This window comes from Lepidochelys olivacea (assembly GCF_965140295.1).
Source record: "Lepidochelys olivacea isolate rLepOli2 genome assembly, chromosome: 9".
NCBI lineage: Eukaryota > Metazoa > Chordata > Testudines > Cheloniidae > Lepidochelys > Lepidochelys olivacea.
In genome coordinates this window covers 94,346,803-94,371,204 of record NC_140419.1, presented here as the reverse complement: position 1 = coordinate 94,371,204, position 24,402 = coordinate 94,346,803, and the positions used below count along the sequence as shown (strand labels likewise).

General features: G+C 40.2%; 1 long non-coding RNA gene across 1 annotated transcript in view; it reads right to left on the bottom strand.

The window, feature by feature from the left end:
- Positions 1-5,442: 5,442 nt before the first annotated feature.
- The window catches only part of LOC311525749, a 238,184-nt gene continuing 219,224 nt past the window's right edge, over positions 5,443-24,402 (bottom strand). Inside the window, exon 3 of the long non-coding RNA XR_014712856.1 lies at positions 5,443-5,577. This is a non-coding gene — a long non-coding RNA (uncharacterized lncRNA). The remainder of the gene's footprint in view (positions 5,578-24,402) is intronic.

The following is a 24,402-nucleotide window of genomic DNA, read 5'->3' as shown; positions in this document are numbered from 1 at the left end:
ACTCCTTGCTACGATTACACATTGACAGTTTTCAAGAAAACTGCTTTATTTACATTTACTTTCCCAGTGAAATGTTGATGACTTCCTCTGCTTAGAAAAAAAATCGCAAAATGTCTAAGCATGTGGTGAATTCAGTTCCTAAAACTCTTCTGATTCCAAATATATTTAAAAGAAAAATATACATAGGATTTGAATTGTAACACAAGATTGATACACTATTGTTGGTGGTTTTAGTGTAATACAGCTTCACAGTTATTTCATACAGAGAAGTATCCTATCAAAAAACATGAGACACAAAAGAAAATCCCTTCACCCCAATACACATGCTTAGATTTGAAACGGATTGTATTTACAACATGTAGATTCTGAACCTTGCCATACTTTAAATGAAAACATGGTCCAGCTGAAATCCATGAAGTACGCTTTCTGCCATGTGTATCGTAGGGGAGCAGGTTAATTCTGAATAGGAATCCCAATGGAGGAAGGAGTTGTAACTAGTCATTACCATATGTTTTGTTATTATTAATTTTGAAACTATTGTCCACAGAGAGGCATTTAATTTGAATTGTGTGGAAACGATTATTAGTAATATAATATAAAAAATGCTGCAATAAAACACAGACTTTATTTTACATTGAGAACAAATTTATAATTGCAAAGGATCATATTCTTTGAAGCATATTTCCAAAGGGACCCGTCATTTTATTTTTTGCCTAGATTTGCTGTTTGAAATTGAGTCTTTCCATAATATTAGATTATTCATTTAACTTCATTTATTAGTTTCTAGCTATCGGCCTCGTGCGTCCTGACCTCTTTTATTCCATGTCTTGTTGTGGGGTTTTTTGTTTGTGTTTGCATTTGTTCGCAAGTAAACACAGCCTTGTCTCTCTAGCTGTGTTTTAAGTGTTATGCTTGCAAAAGTAAGCTAATTCCCTGTGGGAAATTCTAGATATTCTTTAAACAGAACTTTCCTGGCCAGATATGGTATGACAGATGGCACAGTGCTGGGTGGGATATATAATAATATAAATAAAACTGCAGTGAGTATCTGATTTTCAGAAAATAAAGGATCACATTCTTTGCAGGTTATTCTTTTGAGAAAGGAGTCTGCTATTCTTAGAGAACTTTGAAACAGCCTTTAAAAGCCTTCTTTGAGGACACCTTAAATCGTTTTGGTTTTTTTCCCCCCATGGAAAAGCAAGCTGAATCATTGTGCCAAAATACACACTGAAGGTCTCATTTTTCAAAAGGTCAGGTGCCTAAAGCCAATGCAGAATTGCATGAACAATTGTGTGCTGTTTGCAAATGCAGTTACAATTGTGCTCATAAATGACCCATTACATTTCTAACTCATGGATTTTTTTTGCTCTGTAGGGAAGAAAATTCCTTGTAGGGTGGACTTTGGCCTGGTCATTTAACTGAAGGTGTGACATTAAACCAATAAACTGTAAAAACTGTTGCCTCATTGTTTGCTTAGGCTCCTCCTGTCTCTGTGTCTGCATCTATCTATTGTCTCTTGTCTTACAATGTAAACTCTTTGTGGCAGAGACCATCTGTTTGCTCTGTGCTTGTACAGCTCCGAGCACACTGACCCAAGGCTGGGCAATACAAATAAATTACAATTTGGTTAAACTAGTGCACCTTTCTGGGTGGACATTGTTATCAGTGTAAGAGTTTAGGAGTGTGTTAAATGAGTTTAGCTTAAGTAGGTTTATGATCAATTGTGCTAAAGTGTTTTAAGACTCTCTTAAAATGACTGAAGAGTTTCCACACTGTGGTGGTGGGAAAAAGTGGGGGGGGAGGGAGTTGTGTGCAGAGAGGAGTGTACTGATGTAATGACAAAATGGGATTCTACAGCAATGTAGTTAAATCAATGCACAAAAGAGTGTGTAGACAGATAAATCAGTGCACAGTTTGTGTATAGACAAGGTCAGTGCTTCCAGGAATAGAGAGGAATTAATTAGGGCGGCTTAAAGGGGTATGACTAGCTGCAATAGGCTGAATTCAAGTAAGGGGAAATTCAGGCTAAATATCAGGAAACCTTCCTGCTATTTGATTGACTAGATGCTAGAACAGTCTCAAATGGTCATACATAGCACACGGTGAATGAAGGATATCTGTCTAAGTATCTGCCTATGTGCCAGCATAAAGCTTATGTCCTTCTCAACTCCCACAGAAATCCTATTTGGAGGGCAGTATGGTATATCGGTCTTGTGTGGGCTGTCTGCACATGGATGAATTTCACCCTAAATGAATAATGACTAATATGCAAACTACAGAAAGGAAGAAAGCAAGTTAATCAGCAAATAGCATACAAAAGAATAAGCTACTGTATAAACTCTCAGTAACAGAATGGTCCAATTTACACTGTGCAGATTTTTTCTTGGAGAATTGTGTTATTAATTAATTATCAATATTAATTATTTGTTTATGTTTCAGTAGTGCTTAGGGGCCCCAGTCCTGAGCCAGACCTCATTGTGCGAGGCGCTGTACAAATACAGAACCAAAATCTGGTTTCTGCCCCGAATGGCTTACCATCTACATAATTAAAGTAACGCATTCAACTATACCTTTGTACAGAATGTTAAAACATGCTCAGTGCTTCAGTAGTAAACCATTCTCCGTTCACTCCTTCCACTCAAATCCTCTTCTTCTTTTTTTTTTTAATTTCAAAACAGATTCTAATCAAGGAACTTTGGCGAGATCCTCAGCCGGTGTAAATCTACAGAGCTCCATTAATTATGCCAATTTAAATCAGCTGGGAGATCTAGTAATGTACACATAGGGCTGGTCTACACTACTGCTTAAATCAATGTAATTTACGTCGCTCAGGGGTGTCAAAACAGCACCCCCCGGAGCAAAATAAATTACATCGACTTAAAGCAATGTCCACACCGTGTTATGTCGGTGGGGGAGTGTCTCCTGCTGACATAGCTTCCACCTCTCATGGAGGTGGAGTAACTATGCCAACGGGAGAGCACTCTCCCGTTGGCATAGTGCATCTTCACCAGACGCACTAGAGTGGCACAGTGGTGTAGACTTGCCCTTAGAAAGGAGTAGTGCATCATTTTTGTGAGCCAACGTGGAGCTGGCATCTCTTTCCTTTGTCAGTCTCTTGTGTGGTTTCTAGCAGCATTGTGATCACACAGCTCTCCTTCAGCTGCTGTTGAAGCTGTCCCTTGTGCAGTTGTTCAGCTGGATCCTATTGCCTCTCAGCTCTCCTCAGTCTTTCCTCAAAATAGCTGAATTAGAATTTTCCAGGGCTTAAAACTGGACCCTTATCAGGAAATAAACACTTCACTTGATTGTAGATGCATGCAAGGCCGTCCCAAAGGGGGTGCGGGGCCTGGGACATAGGTACCAAGTTTCTAATCTGCCAGGGGGTCTCCCCCTGTCTCTGCCCAGGCCCCGCCCCACCTCCCCCCAAAGCCCCACCCCTGCCCTGCTTCTTCCCTCCCTGCTCCTCCCCCGCCCCACCTCTTCCTGCAAGGGACGGCTCTGGATGCACGGTATCCAATGTATTACACTATAATATTATGAAAGAGAGAGAGAGGAAGAACAAGTGGTGACGGGGAAAAAGTGGATCTGGGTTAGAGGCACTGAGTCCAAATTCCTGATTACGCTGGATGGCCCATGTAAGCATCCTCTGGAGGTACGCAGGAAGAAATTCATCCCAGACAGCAGTTAGTCACACTACAGTTCCTGGTAAAATTTTCAGATTAAATTATGTGTCCAATATATTGATACATGCAAAATGGATTCCCCTATAGTTAGCCATGTGAAGCTGGGTGTAAAGCCATTACTTCCTGATTGGTATGGTTTTGCTTTAGGATAATGTTTTTTTTGTTACCAGTACATTCCATGGGACCATTTTTAAATGCCAACTGTTCCCCAATTTCCAGCAATGAAATGTCAGTATTCAATAACATCCATTTTCTTTATGACTTCGAAATAATAGCCTCTTAATAATCAGTCTGAATGTTCAAAGTACAAACCATTCAGTTCTTCTTCTAACCCCTCTAACAATTTAAAGGTGAGGCGATCCGACATTTTAAAATTCTAGCATATTAAAACAATACATTCTAAATGACAAGTGAAGAATATAGAGGTCACATGTGCTAAATGAGATATTAGTGCTATGATCCCTAATCCCTCTCTTCATAGATCAAGTGGTAATCATAGTAACCCTCCAGCTTGTATCCATAACAATTCTGGCAATAGCATAAGTTAGTCCATTACACTGAAAATAAATCAGTCTATGAACTAGAGGAAAGGTGTAGATAACACAGAATTGTGTTTCCAGGGCTATGGAAACTCTGAAAGATTCTTTTAAAAAAATCAATAGTCCTGAACTTGTTGATCAATTGCAGCTCTGACACAGAATTGAAAATCTCTCCCTCTCTCTCTCTCTCTCTCTCTCTCTCTAGATATATATGTATATGGTTACACTTTGTGTTTTACATATACAGAAATGGGCAGAACTACCATTGAACAAGCAGAACTGGTAGTTCTGCCCATTTCTGTATATATAAAACACAAAGTGTAACTAAGGCATCTTTAGGGTGACTCCCAAATCATGTGTATTATTATTATTATAACAAAGACTTTTCTGAGGTGCTCAGGCTAGATAAAACAAAAGGAAGCATAAATTGCAGGGAACCTAGAGTCTTGCAAGTTAATTGGAAGTAATGAGAATTCCACTATTCACCAGCACATTCAAAGAGACAAGAATGAAAGACAATGACCAAGGGATTAAAGCTGAAATGGCAATAGAAGTTAGAAGGGTGTCAGGGTGAAGAGGCTAAGCCATGTAACTACTTTAATAGAAGGACAAAAAAGAGGAAGAAATTGTTGTCAGAGCTGGTTGGAATGTAGTTGTTGTTTCCTCAGAAGTCAGGAAAGGTGATGGAGTAAATTACTTGTTTGAGCAGTAGGGCAGAGAGAGATAATCGGAGACTTTTACTGGCACTAAGGTTGCTTGAGTTGACTAATGGACCAGGTGCTGAAGTCCAAAGATGGAGTGGAGCTCTTGGCAAGTTAAGCACTGTGACAGATGGTGTTTGCTTGAAAAAGCACAAGAGGAGGAGGAACAACTGTTTATTGACTACACAGGGAGTGCAGGAAGGAATCTTGGAGGCAGCTAACAATTCTTCACCTGTGGTGCAACAAATAAAAAGATCCCTTCCTGGGAGCACAAGAAAATTGTGGCATGGATGTTTGTTAGCATGATAGGAGAGAAACACGTTTGCTGGTTTATTGATCTATGTGAGATATATAGGAATTCTTTTCTAATATACAAAGAGATTTTTAAAGAGAGACTTTGCAGAAGTCTACCCATGTTCATGGTAAGAAATATGCCAAGCAATGGAATTATGGTAACATTCCAGATGTTCTTTTAAAGAGATCAACAGTGTGGGAAATATTTGCAAATGACTTAATCCAAAGCCCATGGAAGTCACCTGGGGGCTTTCTGTTTTTTCTTCAGTGGGCTTTGGAATAGTTCCAACAGCTACATCATGATCCTTTGAGGTGTCGCGGGAATCCTGGGGAAATGTTCCCGCCCTCATGGCACTGGACCTGTAATGAAGAAAGTGCAACAGTAAAATGGCTGCTAATGGAGACAAAACAAAGCTTCACAGGAGAGTGACAACATGCTGGCAGTGTAATCAAGAGTTATAGTTTGTCATGAACAGCAAGAAGGAATTACTGAGGTACCCGGAAGTGGAGAGCAGTGAACATTGTGAGAATACATTGCAAATCACTTTGGGTTCCAAAAGTAAAATTTATGGATCATAAAGCACAAAATATTTTCAAATGCAACAAGTAAAGTCTCATTTGAAACTTCCTGGCTTTTGACCACTTCACTGTGACCTGAAACTCTATTGAAGACTTTTTTTAAAAAAATACCCACCAGTGTGTATATTTCTCTTACATTAAAAATATTTGCAGTTTGTGAGTAGGTCTAGCCCAGGAAACAAGGTTCATCTTGATTCTTGGTAAATTAAGTGTGATTAAATAATATTTAGATGTCAAATTCATTACCCCAAGAGAAATAACCTGGCTTCCCTAATAAAACACTCTTAATGTTGCCTGACTAAAAGATCAGAGCTAGTGTCAATTACAATGTAGCAGTTTGCCAGCTTCTCTTTAAGCAAAAGTGTGCAAGATGACATAAAGCCAGTGGGAGGGAGTGCTGTCACTGAACACTCTCTAGATGAGGACACTTAGGCAATGTCAGCCTAATATGTCTTACTGCCACCGGCAACAAGGGGAAATAAAATACACTAGGAGATCAGACAAAAATAACAACGAAAATAAAACATGTTCCATCCATTTGAATTTTCCCTTTTAAATAAAAAAAAAAAAAGCCAATCTCAGAAATATCTCAACACACAAGTTTCAGCCTCAGTGTTCCTCAGCGAAATGGCAGTGACAGACAAGTCATTTCAAAGCTGCTCACAACACTTTCACTCAGAGAAAAAATAATAATCTGCAAACTCCTTGCAGTTAATTCTTAGTGGATTGGCCAATAGGGCTTATAAATAAATAAATCAGGATGAAGATTATCAGTGAGAAAGAGAATAAAAATGCAGACAGTTGTGAGGTTTAAGTCCTGCAAACCCTCTGGATTTCAAACCACCAGGCCCATTTGGGTCAGGTGTAGGCAGGCTAAATTGAACTGAGTATTATTCCCAGCTGAGGGGAAAGTATTTGATAAGTAGAACTGTGCTTCTAGTGAAATGCATGCCACCTGCTTCTACTGACAAGACATATGTGTTCCAAGGCAACAGTGAGGGCCCCTGTGGATTGTCACTTACTCTGGAAAATAAAAACATTGCAATGGAACCATGAGTGTTATCGTTTTTGTCAATTACATTAGGTGGAAACAGTGAATAAAGGATGACTTGCTCTTTTTATGGATTATTGCATGTTTTTATTTATCAGTAGTAAATATATTGGTCGTAGTCAGCATCCTGTGTGGTACAGATTTAATCATTAATGCTGTCTCAGTTTTAATTTACCGGTAGCTTTGCATTCACACACAGTCTTCCTTAAGCTTATACTGAATATAGTAGTTTTTAATAAAAAAAAATCTCAAGGGCTAAAAGATTTTCAGTCTGCAGGCAAGGTCATGTTGACTGAATAATATATCTGGTGTTCGCTGGGAGGGAAATGCTGTATCTGTTTCATCATTGTGAAGTGTGAAAAATCCAGCTATTTGAGCAGCCATTTAGTACTGTGCTGTAATATGTGTATTCAGGTATTATTGAGATGAATAATCCCAAATCTGAACCAACAATATGTAAGGTAAGAAATGACTTTAAAAGACTAGCATTTCAGTTGCAAAGTCAAGCACTCAAAACTTTGGAAATGGCAGAGTTAAGGTTGCCCTGGCAAGCATAATTCAGCCCCCTTGTGCATAGGCATTATGATACAGCCTCTAATTACATGCCTACCTACTATTTTTCCTGCAGGCCCCCTGCCTCATTCAGGCACAGGATGGATGATGCTCACTGAATGAAGTAACTATTTGATATTTCTTTTTTATCCTCCTGATTCAATGTGTGGCTGACACATCTTACTGACTGCCTACCATCCAAACCCTGCACTGAACATGCAATGAGCTTTTCTATGGTGCTCATCTCTGCAGCATCAGAGTGCTTGGCTCGAGTCTGCAGCTTAATCTGTGCCCACGCTGCAAAATGACAGGGCTCAGACCCAAGTCTCAGTGGGACTTGGGCTCTGACCCACCCCCCTCACAGGATCCTAGCACCCGTGTCCTAGTCAGACTGATTTGTGTATGGACAGAAGGGGGACTTGGGCTCAAAGCTGAGTCAGAGCCCGGGTACTGTGTGCAGTGTAGGCATACCCACAGAGAGCACTAATTTACTTGGCCCGTAAATGACTTGGACATTTCATTAATAAGAGGTGTAAATCTAAGGAGAATGGATGAATAAATACTTCTCTCCATGGAGAGCTGGAAGCTGTTTTTACCCATTTCCATGGCCATCATGTAGCTTAAAAGGATACCGACAAAGTTGACAGGCCCCAAAACGTAACCTTAAGATTACTGGGTGAAATCCTGGCGTTATTTGAAGTCAATGGTAGTTTTGTCATTGACTTGAGTAGAGCCAGGATTTCATGTAAGAGTTGGAATTGTTATATGGATCTATGACAATTTGCACCAGCTGAGGATCTGCCCAAAGTGTGTGTGATTAAATGTCACGTGCAAAATTGTAGAACTGGTCAGTTGTTCAAAAGTAGGACATCAAAACTGATGAAATAGAAATTTAGCTACTTGCATCAAGCTACAATAACTAAACACAGCTGCTGGATTTGTTCATGACCATGGGGCTCTGCTGGCTCTGCCTGGCCTGTCTCTTCTTGAATATGGTCAGGATGCTGCTATGGTTCACCTCAATTCCACTAGCCACTGAATAGTCCTTTGGTCAGAGTAGTGTCACACTTGGGGGGTCATGTGCAGGCAGCAGTGGTAACAGAATGAACTTGGTGTTTTCTTATGATGCCTTTGGCTTTCGTGAAGATATAGACACAATAGGTGTCACACTGCATCTGAAGACAGTTTTAGCCTATACGTTGCTCTAAGGAGCCAAGGAGGATCATCCATGGAGGATGTCTAAGAAACTACCAATGCAAGAATTAGGGGTGAAATTTGGTGGAGAGATGGAAATGGGAAGGAGTGGGGAAAGGAGTTGGCAGTAAAGCAACTGAAACCCCAATCAGATAAAATAACCAGTCAGTTTCCACAGCTTCCATAACCCTGCACAGCTATCTCAGTCCCCAGTGCTCCTGAGCCTTCAAGGGGTATAATCGTCGCTGTCTTGCTAGTATAGTGGTGTGAACAGCTTTGGACTTGGTGCGTTTACAGTGACATAACTGGATGTGTAGTCAATGTGATGTCAAGACTGTTTAAACTGTAGTAAGAGGATTCTGGGCTAGATTCACAAAGGTAATTAGGAACCCAAAGATGCACATAAGTGCCTAGTAAGTGTGTAAGGAGGTTAGGGAGTTCGGTACCCACCCTTCTTAGATGCTTTTGCAAATCCCACTAGCACCTACTTGCATCTTTTAAGTGCTGAAATACCTTCATAAACCTGGTCTGTTGTTGTTTCTTGAAGCTGTGGCTCAGTACTGTTCCCTAGTGGAGCCAGGCTAGGCCCCTTCGAATTGTTGGAGCTACACGTATATAATGAAGTGTGAAGAAACTAGGATTTTTATGACTGTTGATAACTTGCTTGTTCATGGGCTCAGAGGAGTGACAGCGGTGTGACGACATGTGAACTGGCACGTAGTTGGTCTTCCAGGCATGCTGCTGCTGCTGTAACTAAATGACCTAAACTTCACCAAATGGGTAAGACAAACTTCTGCCCTAAACCTTGGGCAGTTCAATATTGAAATGAAAACTATCCAGTGGACTTCAGATGCTTTGAGAACCACAATACCAAAAGCGAGAGGGTTGATAATGAACAGAAAACTGACCTTGCAATAGGATATAGTAGCAAACTAAGTGGGTCACAGTATAGTATTGGTGATACAACATCAACAATACCAGGTACAGATTTGGGTACCAGAGAGCTGTTGAATTCTTTAAGTGAATTTAAAGGAAGAAAAGCCAAATGAATTAAAAGGCTGGAGAGAGCGACGTTTCAAGTTATGAAAATCTTGATGGTTTCACTTCACAGGAGTTTGGTTTTGACGTGGGTGGCATCATATCTCCTGAATTTTGCTTCATTTTGTATTAGAACAACTCCCAGATGTCAACATGGAAACTCATTTGACATATCTGTGTTTCATCTTGTTTTGTCTGAATATTAAACAAATTGCAAATTTTACAAGATTTCTATGCACAACCATAACCTGTGCTCACATATACTCGAAAAACTTCATGAACCTTTTCAGTAAACCTGCCAAGATTGCAGTGAAAGCAAAAACCAGGATAGTTTTCTGAACATGCGTTCAAAGTCAGGATTAGTATTTTGGCTTTAGGTGCTCATTTGCAAATGAGCAATTCATCATGTGAAACAGAAGGGAAATAGCTCCAGGTTTGTGTCATATTGTTATGATGTGAAGTGCTGCTCATCAATGTGACTTTGATGTAGACCTTACACGTGATGAGAATAGTGTAAGTGATTTTTGCTTCAGACTTTTCACATTGCTCCGTTTATGACTGGGAGAAAGATTCAAATATCTTAATATGTTCAATTTGATCAAACAGATCAGAAAAGTTTCTGAAGGATGTGAATACCAAGGAGGGCAAAGTCTTCTTTAAGGTGGTCCCAGGTGGTTGTTAATCACAAGAGCCTGAGCAAAGAGAAAAAGTAAGCTAACTTCCCTGGAGAAAATCATTAAATGAGGTCTATTGGTCTGTGGAGCTATCGCCCAGGGGAACAATAAAATAAAATTTAAAAAATCTTCAGTCATTCAAGATAAGACTGCACAAAGCAGTCAAGGTTGTAGAGTAGGAAATAATCCTGTATGGGCAGTGGGGGTTGGCCAAGATAATCTAACATATCTTTTACAGCTCTAAATTCTACTATTATGTGATGTTTCTGAGATTCTCACTTGATCTGAGAGTTATGGTAACTGGAACAAACTGTATGTGAAAAGGGTATTTGTGAGTGGAGTCAACTTAATGATTGAGCCAAATCAGCTGGGAGGAAGAATTTAATAAGAAAAAATGTGAATGATAATGGGTAATCATTTAAGAACACCTAACTAGATGCCCAAAGAGCCAAAATCCCACAACGGGTGAAGACTGTGCTGGTTTAAAACAAAAAAGACCTGATTTAGAGAGGAAGTGAAGGCAGAGCGCTCTCTCTCTCTAAAATAAATGGGAGAAAGGGGATATTGATAGTAATGAATATAAATCAGAAGGAAGGAGTTGTAGAAAATTAATAAGGGAAGCCAAGGGACACAAGGAGAAATCTATGACCTGAAGAGTTAAGGACAATAAAAAGGAGTTTTTAAAATATATTAGAACAAAAATACAATGGTATTGGTTCATTACCAGGTGGAAATGGTAGCATTATCAATAATAATGCAGAAATGGCAGAAGCGTTCCTATAATATTTCTGTTCTGTAATTGGAGAAAAACAGATGATAGATTCTCAACATATCATGATGAGTACACTCTTTCCATTCCACTAATATCTCTGGAGGATGTTATAAAGAAGCTATTAAAGTCAAACATTTTTGAATCAGCAGTTCCAGGTAACTTGAATCCAAGAGTTTTGAAAGAGTTGTCTGAGGAGCTTGCTGAACAATTAATGTTGATTGTCAATAAGTCCTGGAGCACTGGGGAAGTTCCAGAAGACTGGAAGAAAGCCAGTTTTGTGCCAGGTAGTTAGAGGCCTGTGAGCCTGACATCAATCCCGGTCAGCATAATGGATAATGATACAGGGCTTGAATAATAAAGAATTAAAGGAGGTTAATGTAATTAATGCAAATCAATATGGGTTTATAGGAAATAGATCCTATCAAGTTAACTTGATTTTTTTTTAATGAAATCACAAGTTTGGTTGATAAAGATAATATGTTAATGTAATATCCTTAGACTTCTGTAAGGCATTTGACTTGGCACTGCAAGACATTTTGATTAAAAAAAAGAATATCAAATTAATGTGGCATGTATTAATGAATTAATAACTGTGTAACTGATAGGTCTCAAAATGTAATTATGAGTGGGGAATTGTCATCAAGTGTGTGTTTCCAGAGGTTTCCTGCAAAGATCTGTTCTTGGCCCTAAGCTATTTAACATTTTTATCAATTACCTGAAAAAAAAAACATAAAATCATCATTGAGCAAGTTTGCAGATGATAAAAAATTGGGGGAGTGGTAAATAATGAAAAGGACAGATCACTGATTCAGAGCAATCTGGGTTGCTTGGAAACTGGGCAAAAGCAAACAATATGCATTTTAACATGGCTAAATGTAAATCTATCCATCTTGGAATAAAGAGTGTAGGCCGTACTTCCAGGTTGGGGGAACCCTATCCTGGGAAGCAATGACTCTGAAACAGATTTAGTGGTTATGGTGGATATGAACATAATCTCCCATTGTGATACTGTGACCAAAAGCAGTAATGTGATCCTGGGGTGCATAAACAGGGGTGTCTCGAGGAGGAGTAGAGAGGTTATTCTGTAATTGACACTACTGTGACCACTTTTGGAATACTGTGTCCAGTTCAATTCAAGGGGATGTTTGATAAATTGGAGAGGGTTCAGAAAAGAGCCACCAGAATGGTTACAAGATTAGAAAACATGATTTATAGAGATCGATTTCAAGAGCTCAATCTATTTAGTTAAACAAAGGGAAGGTTAAAGGGTCACTTGTTTACAGTCTATAAGTATATACATGGGGATCAAATATTTAATAATTGGCTCTTCAATCTAGCAGAGAAAGGTATAACACAATCCAATGTCTGGAAGTTGAAGCTAGATAAATTCAGACTCGAAATAAGATGTAATTTTTTTAATAGTGAGAGAGAATAACCATTGGAACAGTTTACTAAGGGTCATGGGGGATTCTCCATCATGGACAATTTTAAAATCAGGACTAAATGTTTTTCTAAAAGATATGATGTAGGAATTATTTTGGGTTTGTTCTATGGCCTGTGTTATACAGGAGGTCATACTAGGTGATCACAATGGTCGCTTCTTGGTCTTGGAATCTGTGAAACTTCAAAACATATGAATAGAGCTGGCAAATAATTGTTTTTTACAGTTCAGCGGCTGACCCAAAAATCCCATTCCCTCCACCAAAAAAATTTTGTTTGGGTTAAATTAAATGTTTTGAATGTTGATTTTGAAACAACATTTCAAAACAAAAATATCAGTTCAAATGGAAATATCAAAACAGTTCTTTGCTACATTTAGGAAATGTCAAAATGGTTTATTTAGAAAATGTTGAAATCAGTTTTTTTGTTTTGTTTTGACCAACACTATTCACCAAATGAAAACCAAATTCATTAATAGTTTCAGTGCCCCCCCATTGCATTTTTCAATGAATTTACTGTTTACCCGCACCCGTCCGCCCCCAAAGTCATTCGGGACCATCCTGCAGTCTATTCCATAGGCTTCAGGGTGGCATCATTTCTGACTTAAAGCTGATATTGTATTCTCAAAGGAATGCATGGTATCTGAAAATGGATTGACAGGGAACCAGCTGGATTGGTTTCTTAACAAATGATAAAAATCAGCAGGGAAAAAAAAACTTGTGAGATATTGTTATTCCTCTCAATATGCTTCCCACTTACCTGCTTGCTACTTTATTATGGTTAGAGCAGTGGTTCCCAAACTAGGGGTGCCGTTTGTTCAGGGAAAGCCCCTGGTGAGCTGGGCTGGTTTACCTGCTGCGTCCACAGGTTCGGCTGATCACAGCTCCCGCTGGCCGCGGTTCGCCATTCTTTGCCATTGGGGGCTGCGGGACATGCTGGCCACCCTTCCCACCACCCCCAATGGCCTGGAGCAGTGAACCACGACCAGTGGGAGCCGCAATCAGCTGAATCAGCCGCAATTGAACCAAACGCAATCGGCAGGTAGACAGATTCGGCAGGTAGACAAACCGGCCCGGCTCGCCAGGGGCTTTTCCTGAACAAGCGGCGTCCCTAGTTTGGGAACCACTGGGTAAGAGAATGTGCAATCTGTTATATAATTAAAGAACAAACATCTGACATATCCTATGAAAATGTCGTTACTTTAAAAAGTATATTTTGGGGAAATTAAGTATATTTGTCCCTTGCATGTTGCCATATTATTTTAATGAGCCTAATGAATACTTTTATTTTTTAATTGCATCAAAAGGATGGATTGAATTTAGGGCTATTCCAAGTACCTATTCCGATTTTGTTAGGGAGGTAGATGTTAGTTCAATTATGACTAAATATGTATTTCTGTGAAAGAACAGGAATGCCTCTTTCAGCCATGACATCTATAATGTCTTATTACATATGCATAGATGGTTGAAAGTGATTTTGTTTTTCATATTCAATTATAATAAGCGTAAGATAACATGTGATGTAGCTCATTACAACAGAACTAGAAATCTTTAGGTTTACCTTGCTACACCGGGCACACAGATCATCCACTTGTGATCCTGCCCATGGTAAGGAGCACTCTTGGTGCGCTGCCTTTCGGGAGGTTGTGACTCAAGGAATCAGTCTCTTCTCTGGTCCACAGGGGAGTAAACTATGCCATCTCTACACAGCAGTGTAACGATTCTGCTGGACATGTGTGTTTGTGTGCAAGGGGCAGAGTCAAAGCTCGTGATGGTCCTTGGGAAGCCTGGTACCACAAGCAGCCTTGTAACCCCCGTTCCTCCAGCAAGAGGGAGAATGGCTTATTCTTAACTGTGTGTCATCTCCCTGACACCTCCAGTGTGTTAGCCAAACAAACAATCTCTCTGGGCTATGGCAGCCCTTACTTTGCCTTGCAGGTTAACAATAGGTACAACCCAGTCCCCATGACTCTTTGAAGCATTCCCCTGTAGTGTTCAGCCCCTTATCCACTGAACACGCACACACTTAGGAGGTCAGCTGCCCCTAAAGGAATAGTGCACAGACCAGCTTGTTTGGTTCAATTCTGAGTCTGCTCGTATGCAACTTCACAGCACTGAGATTGATTTAGAGTGAAAACAATCATAAGTTTATTTTCAAATGTTAAGATTTAAGAGAGGGAGTAAGGCTAATGGAAACGGAAGGGTTATATATAAAACAAAATCATAACACTAGTCCTAGAGACTAAACTTAACTTCAGCAGGCTAACCATCTGTCTAAAGAAGCTTGTCTCACCCCAAATGTCCTTTTCAGCTGTTCATCCAGGCCTGGTTGAGACCCTGTTTTCATGAGGGTAAATGTGCTGTTCATTTACTTCCTCAGGTGCACATTAACTGTGTGTCTTTTTGCCTTCCCTTTATATTCCCCAAAGTTCATTGTCTTTGCACACAGTTGGGCTGTTGACTCCACACGTAAATGGAGTCTCCATTGTGTTGGCTCACAATGCTTACTCTGCGTCCTTGATCTGATCCCAGACCTGTTTGTCATGTCTGCCGTGGACACAGATTTTAAATCGTATTTTCTGTCTGTATGCACATCTTAAATATCATCTGTCCATAATCTCTCAATGATTATGAGGGTTGGTATGACATAAGCTTTTATTAGAGACCTCACATAACATCATTGATGGATAAATACCATGAAAGTGGAGTGCTAGATGTAATGAGTCTGTCAGGCCTGTTAAGAGTTGGTGTTGCAGAACGCTGAACCCTTTGCCAGCTGACACTCATGGTCTGTGTGCCACAAGGCTACACCCTTTTCCAACCCCTTCCACCTCACATAGATGACCAGGGAACAAAGAGGCTCTGTGGTGCATGTATTCCTGGCACAGGAAATAGCAGTAAGGTGTATCATCAAAAGGGTGAGAGGGGCTGCATTATGACCCCTTATTCCTTCATACCAGTGTGCACCATGCACCATCAGTCTGGTCCTTGAGAAATATTAATTTTGTTCTATAATCTTCAGAATAAGTCATGTCTTTGACGGCAGTCAGTAATACTTTTATACAGGAGTTAATCCAAAATCTATTTAAATTGATGGAATAGCTCCCGCTGGCTTTAATGGGATTTCAAGTTGGCCAGTTCTGATTTTTTTTAAAAAAAAATATAAATGAGAAATGGTATAAGTTATTGCCTAGATACTTCTAAAATTTCATGAATAGGTAGGTGGTATAGTTTAAAGCTGGGAAACAAACACAAGTAGGTTTTTTTTCCATTAACAAAAGCTATTTATATATTTGGATCACTGGGAACTCTGTACATAGGTAGTGGAAGCCAATAGTTTCATTCAACCAAAAATAATAGAATGGGCAATTTCCCCTCTATTATTCCCGATGGCGTAAGGTCTAGACAAAGTCACATCGAAGAGCAGCAGTTAACATCGGAGCAATATGACACAAACCTGGAGCTATTTCCCTTTTGGTTCACATGATGAATTGTTGATTTGCAAATGAACACCTTGAGCCAAAATACTAGCACGGAGTTTGCCTGCATCCTACTATTCTGAAGAATGATTATAACAACAATATCTATTGATATTTATGTAGGAACCTGATGTGATTTGTCACTGAATAATTTAATTTGTTAGTAGTTAATATTCACAGACATAGTCTTCTAAATTAAATCACATTTCACAATGCACAAACTCTATTAACCTTTGTGTTTGTTAGTATAGGCTGGTATTCTGAAAGCCATCTATTTTGTCACTTCTGTAGCCAGTTTCTGGGTAGGGGAAAGAGATCTTGTTGAACAAAAGTAAAGACTGTTCTTCTACAGTTCAGTAATGGGAATGTCACACTGAGGAAAGTGTATATTTTAAAATTAGGATGGTCTTTAACAGCTACCTTTTCATATCTCTACTTTCTCAGGTTAATTCATACTTATAGCACAGGACCTTGATTTTGGCTTTAGATACTAGTCCTATGAATGGGTCAATGTGTAGCTGCTCAGCTTTGGGAAGGAACTGTGTCTCTGAAGCACAAAACCACTCTCTACGTCTCTCTTACTCTGTGGGGAGATAGTCATTTACAGCTGGCTTGCACCAGCTCAGCGATTCTGGCTGCTGCATTGGGAATGATTGAACCTCTCCAGTCCTGCCCACTCACCTGGTCCAGTGTGCCCAGACCCAGGCATCAGGTAGCCTGTGAAATGGCATAAGAGGAAGGTTCTTATTTACCCTTGCTCTCCTGCACAGGACCACAGTCCAAGATACACTCTAGCCCTTGAAAAACCACATGTGCTATGTATATTTACATACAGAAATCTATCATAGAATCTCAGGGTTGGAAGGGCGCTCAGGAGGTCATCAAGTCCAACCCCCTGCTCAAAGCAGGACCAATCCCCAGTTTTTGACCCAGATCCATCTATGGCCCCCTCAAGGATTAAACTCACAACCCTGGGTTTAGCAGGCCAATGCTCAAACCACTGAACTATCCCTCCCTCTGTCTGTGAGCAAACATTCTTCACATAAGGATCATCCCATATCTGACCTTTCAGTCCTCATCCTCAAATGAAATCTACAAAAGATCTTTGAAAGATGAGCCTGGGAGCTTAAATTCATAACTCTGCTAGACACCAAAAATCAGGGACTCAACAGAGACACTTTCTAATTTTGTCCTTACATTCTTGTGGTGTTGGGTTTTTTTATAGTCATCCTTCATAATATGATCTAGTTTCCACTTTTTGTATAACTCTTTTTTGAGTTTCAGGTCACTGAAGATCTGGGTAAAAGACCACCCTGACTTAACATATTTCCTATCTTTCCTATGCATTGGGATAGTTTGTTCTCGTGCTCTTAATAATTTCTCTTTAAAAAACTACCTACTCTCCTGAACTCTTTTCCCTTAGACTTGTGTCCCATTGGCTCTTACTAACCAATTGCGCAAGTTCGCTCAATTCTGCCTTCTTGAAGTCCATGGTCTTTATTCTGCTGTTTTCCCTCCTACCATTCCTTAGAACCCTGAACTGTATCATTTCATGATCACTTCCACCCAAACTGCCTCCCCCCTTCAAATTTTCAACCATTTTCCTCCCTATTTGTCAGCATCAAATCTTGAACAGCCTCTCTCCTAGTCACTTTATCCACCTTCTGTTATAACAAGTTGTCTCCAATACATTCCACAAACTTTTTGGATAATCTGTGCCCTGCTATCCATGTCCTGCGCTTTGGATGATTGTGTTCGTTGTTTAAAAAAGCCTCCCCTACTTCTTTTTCCTGGTTAGGTAGTCAATAGAAGACCTCTATCATGACGTCACCCTTACTTTTTACTCCTCTTTTCCTTAACCAGAGACTTTCAACAGATCTGCCTCTTACTACTTATTTTAACCTGAGTGCATGAATATCTATTTTTGAGATACAAGGCACACTTTCCCTGCCTGTCCTTCCTGAACAAGTTGTAACTTTCTACAGTGATATTCCAGTTGTGTGAATTATCCCACCAAGTCTCTGGGAAGCCAATTATGTCACAATTGTGAATATGTTCTTTAAATATATAGTTTTGCCTAGGATATATTCAGTGGTGACAGAAGTAGTATTAATTTTGTTTCAAGATATTAAGGCTTTCTTACTGTATTGCAGGCATATATATATATCTCATTTTGCTATAGTATGATTTGTAGGCTTAAAGGAGCACCAGAAGTATGTTTTAAATGGCCTCTCCAGCACACCGTGCATGTGTTTAAATTATGATTACAGGGCATTGCATACATGATTGTAACATTTCATGAGTCTGAAAACACAGTGAGCTAAATTAGATCATTCTAAATTTTCTGAAAAAAAATATAAAATATCTAAGCGTGTACAAGATGAATAAAGATTTGATTATTATGTCCTCTAATGCAGGTAAACAGGTTCATTTATTTCCACACCACAATAAACATTTTTAGCATTACAATATCTATGCAGATCATTTATTGAAGAGGCTAAATAGGTATTTTTAATAACTTCAGACCTTGAAAGCAAATGAGAGAGAATTCTGGGAGGCCTGTTTCCCATGAACCCTACAATCAAGAGATGGCACATTCTGTGAACTATAAATTGACATTCTCAAAGGAGTGGGGAAAAGTTTTTTGCAATATACATAAATCAGGTCAGGGATGCCAATTAGAATATTATACCAGTGTTTCTACTGCTGTAAGGGACTTCAAACTGTTTGAAAATAAAAATCCCTTCAGAAACCAGCATCTGAGTGCTTTATTACTGCTTAATCTCAAATTGTGAGGTTTTTCACCAATTCATTTCTTGTATTTTATTTTTTTAAATTACAGTTAATTTTTTGTGTCTTGTGAGTACACTCCTGTAAAACCTTCAGAATAAATAAAAATATTCCAATTAAAGAGCTTGTTCCTGCTGGACAGCATCATTTGTATTTGTTAGTTTCCATATCTGGTGTTTAACCATCATTCTGGCATGTTTTAGTATATGCCATGGAGCCCCCAATCTACTCCTCTTGATTAAATATATATTAAAATAAACCAAAACGCATGGATGTTTGAAATAAGAATAAAACATAACATTCTCCTTGGGCGAAATATGCTCCTTCTTAATCTATTTAGCAATGCTTCTAAGAAAAGAGTGCTGTGAAATACTTTAGCAAATCACCTCTTGTTCCATTCATTCAAGTCTTTCATCTGTCATTATTACTTAGTTTTTAAAGATCATATAAATGCCATTGTCTTCTCTTTTTAATAATATAGGCATCTTTTCAGCCCATAATGCTCTTTCTTTCTTTGGGGATATTGGGTGGGAATTATTAATGATGTATTTTATCAGCCATGAGTCAGCAATTCAGGTCTATCTTTCATTCAGGCAAGAATAGCACTAATGTGTGATAGGAAACAGACAACTGGACCACTGGCTGCAACACAGATTTTTCCCTCCTTTGTCAGCTTGGAAGCCATTACGTATTCCTCCGGTGGTAAATCATGGAGAAAACTGAGAATTTCGACCACTTTCTGTTGTTCAATTGTCCAGTAAATCTCTAAAAAGAGCACAAGTGCTGGGGGAATTTGAAATACTGACTTTGAGTCCTCAGTTACCCTGACAAAGAAAGAGATCTGCTTCTGTATGAACAGCTGGCAGCACAGGCATTCACTGACACTTCCACATTACCTCCTCAAGGGGATATTTCCTGATGAATGTAGTTTTGGATTTGGACACCGAGAAGGATTTTCTAAAACAAGGATTATTGATCGATAGGCCTGGTAAACTTACACAAGCATATACATCTATTTCACAAGCTTGTGGTGATCATCATCTTTTTTGCAAGTGGCAGGAGACTAAATCAACCTGCCCTGAAGGCAGAGAAGGAGGGGAGGCAGTAGTCACATTCATTACTTAAATCCTAATCATGCAGGGCCTGACCAACCCACTGAGACCCATTTAAGTCAAAGTAAGTCCTCCTGAACCCCATTACCAATGACTGGACAGGACCATGGATCCAATGCTCTTTAGAACAGGTTGGTTAATGCCTAATTTGCCAGACTGGGCATTTACCCTGTATCCTGGCCTGTGTAGAATTGGGAGAACCAAGCACACCCAGCAGGGAAATTATAAGATGAGGCAAGTGGAGTGACAGGTAGGGGAAAACTATGCAATCAGCAACCAGTTAATAATGGATTCTTGAGTGTATCACATGGGCCATGAGCATTATAAACATCAAGCCCCCACCCTCCCAGAAACACCTTTTAAAAGAACATCAGCAACCTTCTGATCTGAGTAGTCTAGCAACAATCACCAAAGCCCACTAAATAGAACTGGAGTAGCGGCTCTTTCTTGTACAGGGTCAACTTCACCCTCTCTGAAAATACAGGTCATTCCTTCAAAGAGCCTGGCCTTCCCTGCCAGCAAATTGGCCCCTGTGATGACCACCACATATAGTATATATATACACACATTTGCAGGAAGAAGATGAGGTGCCAAGTGGACTTGTTTGCCATCTGGCTGCTGGTTGTACACACGCAATGAATTGCCATTTCCAGGTTATCAGAGAGAATCAACCCTAATTACTGACCCTTACCTCCCCTAGTCATTTTAGTGTCTTGAACCATCTTCCTGCAGAAAGATGCATCACAAACATGTGCTCTTCCTATAATACAGTCTGAGCTTTACCAGTAATATGTCGACATTCATGCATAGACAACCATCTGAGGCTCTTGCTCAGTGATTATGTCCTGCTCAAACTGAAGGGTAGCCACCAGTTGAATACGTTTAAGCCACAGCAAAGGAAAACATTCTGCATTTTCCGTCTTTCCTGATCCATTGATTTTCATTTCTGGGGAGACACAAAAGGCGTATGGCATCATAAAAGTCTGAAGTTTAATTTTCTTTTGCCTTTAGGGAGACACACTGCACCTCATAATAACCCTATCACTTCCTGTTGTTTTTTTCAGTCACAATCTTTTATGCTTCGAGCTTTAGGATGTCTGTCTAGTGCAACATGAGGAAAAAACTGAAAACAGCTGTAAGGGTGCTGTCTCTAGAAATCCACATTTATCCCATCGCATCACCAATTTGCTATAGGCTTAGCACATCACATCCAGAGCTAGGGCTTATAGAAAACTGAAGGATCTCTAACATTGTAGCATTTTCTCATTGATGTGTGATTGTTCCTGGAAATACCACAGTCAGGAATTATACTGACATCCTTGCTTTATTCATTTTTACAACTTAAAAAAAACCCACCTGCCCCAAACTCTAGGAATTAAGAATAATGCAAGATGGCAGCATTCACCACTTTGAGCCTAGTCCTATACTTCTTATTTAATCATTTACCCTGATGTCTGTCAGAAGTTTTTGCCTTCATAATGAGCATAGCCTAAGGCTCTGTGTAGATTGGTAAGAAGTTAAAACACCTGACTTACTTGCATATTTCTACTCCTATTTGAACCCTTCAAATTCTATATGGAAGCGAAATTTTGTGGAAAAGTGGTTTTACTTGTTGCTAAAATGCTGATCCTGGACGTTTGGGGTGAACTCAGACCAGGAACCCCAAATCCCTTGGGCCTTTCCAGATCTGAACTACTCCCAATGATTTTTGGTTCTGTTTTCGATCTTAAACTGGGAGTGGCTATTTTCTGGTTCTGCACTAGGCCACTGTTTAGTCAACCCGGCCTTCTGTGAGTCTGCAGTGACATTGCCTGAGGGCTAGAGGGAAGTTACTGTGCCTCAAATGAGTGAGCTAGAGCAAAGGCTAAAGCAGAGGATGATGCTGGGGAAAAATGCCTTAAAACTAAGTATGAAACCTGATTACATTCAGGAATTCTGCATCTTTTTAATAACCCCTCCAGACTGTCAAGCATTTCTCTATGGTACCACAAATGCTGCCACAGTCAGTTTCAGGGAATGTTTTTCTTCTTCCTTGCATGCTGAGATTTGGATCATGTTTCTTTTAATTCTGGATGGGGCAGGTGAGGTATCTAGAGAATAGGTTTCCATCCTCACAGTCTCATGGTTAGCAAATGCAAATGTTTTCGTACTTACAAAATCGAACCTTTTAAATGTGAAGACCATGTTTTAAAATGTGGTAAAGTTCCTTACAACTGGCACCAACAAAAGTCATCAGTGTGGTGTGCTACGTGTGACAGAAAGTACCTGCCCTTGGATGAGCACCGTCAGTGCAAGACTCTTATGTGGGGGATCATAAGCAACAGGGAAACACAATTTGGCTGCACAAAAGCAACCCAAAGCGGATTTAACCCTGGTGCCAGAGGGCAAAAGATCCTAAATGCTCACCCACAGGGAAAATGTCCTGGGAGGGAGAGAATGAGCTCCTAACACATCTTTCTGTACCTTTCAGCTTTAAAAAGGAGAGTCCTACAGTAGATTGATGTATATCTGTAACAAGGGTGGATGCAGTTATACCAGTATAAATATGATTAGATTTACATAGCTTATTCAGATAAGGCACCTTTATACCTGTGTAACTGCATCCACAGTAAGAATTGTACTGGTGAAAGCAATTCACAACCCTAACTGAATAGTTATACCAGTACAGCATTTGTGAATAGACTAGGCCTAAGTAGGTTAAGCACAGTAAACATAATTTATTCATTTAGCACATAAAGCTCACAAACATTGATTATTAGAAGATATTTGCATTCTCTACCGGGAGGGTATGTGTGTTGATATAGTGTTTGCATAGAGAAAGAGATGACAATTACACAATCAGGTATTGAGTGTTATGAGAGGCTCACAGCTGGATCTCGGCGGGAAATGGATTTCCCAGCCCACTACAATTTTCAAGATTTGGAAAAATGTTCCCGTTCCAAATCAGGACAAAACTGAGACTGTTCAAAGTTCTACACACAAAAAACAAAAGGAGTACTTGTGGCACCTTAGAGACTAACCAATTTATCTGAGCATGAGCTTTCGTGCTCAAATAAATTGGTTAGTCTCTAAGGTGCCACAAGTATAGACAATCCAGGAAGTTTTTGGAAAGCGTAGGGGACAATTTCCTGGTGCAAGTGCTAGAGGAGCCAACTAGGGGGGGCGCTTTTCTTGACCTGCTGCTCACAAACCGGGTAGAATTAGGGGGGGAAGCAAAAGTGGATGGGAATCTGGGAGGCAGTGACCATGAGTTGGTTGAGTTCAGGATCCTGACGCAGGGAAGAAAGGTAAGCAGCAGGATACGGACCCTGGACTTCAGGAAAGCAGACTTCGACTCCCTCAGGGAACGGATGGCCAGGATCCCCTGGGGGACTAACTTGAAGGGGAAAGGAGTCCAGGAGAGCTGGCTGTATTTCAAGGAATCCCTGTTGAGGTTACAGGGACAAACCATCCCAATGAGTCGAAAGAATAGTAAATATGGCAGGCGACCAGCTTGGCTTAATGGTGAAATCCTAGCGGATCTTAAACATAAAGAAGCTTACAAGAAGTGGAAAGTTGGACATATGACCAGGGAAGAGTATAAAAATATTGCTCGGGCATGTAGGAATGTTATCAGGAGGGCCAAATCGCACCTGGAGCTGCAGCTAGCCAGAGATGTCAAAAGTAACAAGAAGGGTTTCTTCAGGTATGTTGGCAACAAGAAGAAAGCCAAGGAATGTGTGGGCCCCTTACTGAATGAGGGAGGCAACCTAGTGACAGAGGATGTGGAAAAAGCTAATGTACTCAATGCTTTTTTTGCCTCTGTTTTCACTAACAAGGTCAGCTCCCAGACTGCTGCGCTGGGCATCACAAAATGGGGAAGAGATGGCCAGCCCTCTGTGGAGATAGAGGTGGTTAGGGACTATTTAGAAAAGCTGGACGTGCACAAGTCCATGGGGCCGGACGAGTTGCATCCGAGAGTGCTGAAGGAATTGGCGGCTGTGATTGCAGAGCCATTGGCCATTATCTTTGAAAACTCGTGGCGAACCGGGGAAGTCCCGGATGACTGGAAAAAGGCTAATGTAGTGCCAATCTTTAAAAAAGGGAAGAAGGAGGATCCTGGGAACTACAGGCCAGTCAGCCTCACTTCAGTCCCTGGAAAAATCATGGAGCAGGTCCTCAAAGAATCAATCCTGAAGCACTTGCATGAGAGGAAAGTGATCAGGAACAGCCAGCATGGATTCACCAAGGGAAGGTCATGCCTGACTAATCTAATCGCCTTCTATGATGAGATTACTGGTTCTGTGGATGAAGGGAAAGCAGTGGATGTATTGTTTCTTGACTTTAGCAAAGCTTTTGACACGGTCTCCCACAGTATTCTTGTCAGCAAGTTAAGGAAGTATGGGCTGCATGAATGCACTACAAGGTGGGTAGAAAGCTGGCTAGATTGTCGGGCTCAACGGGTAGTGATCAATGGCTCCATATCTAGTTGGCAGCCAGTATCAAGTGGAGTACCCCAAGGGTCG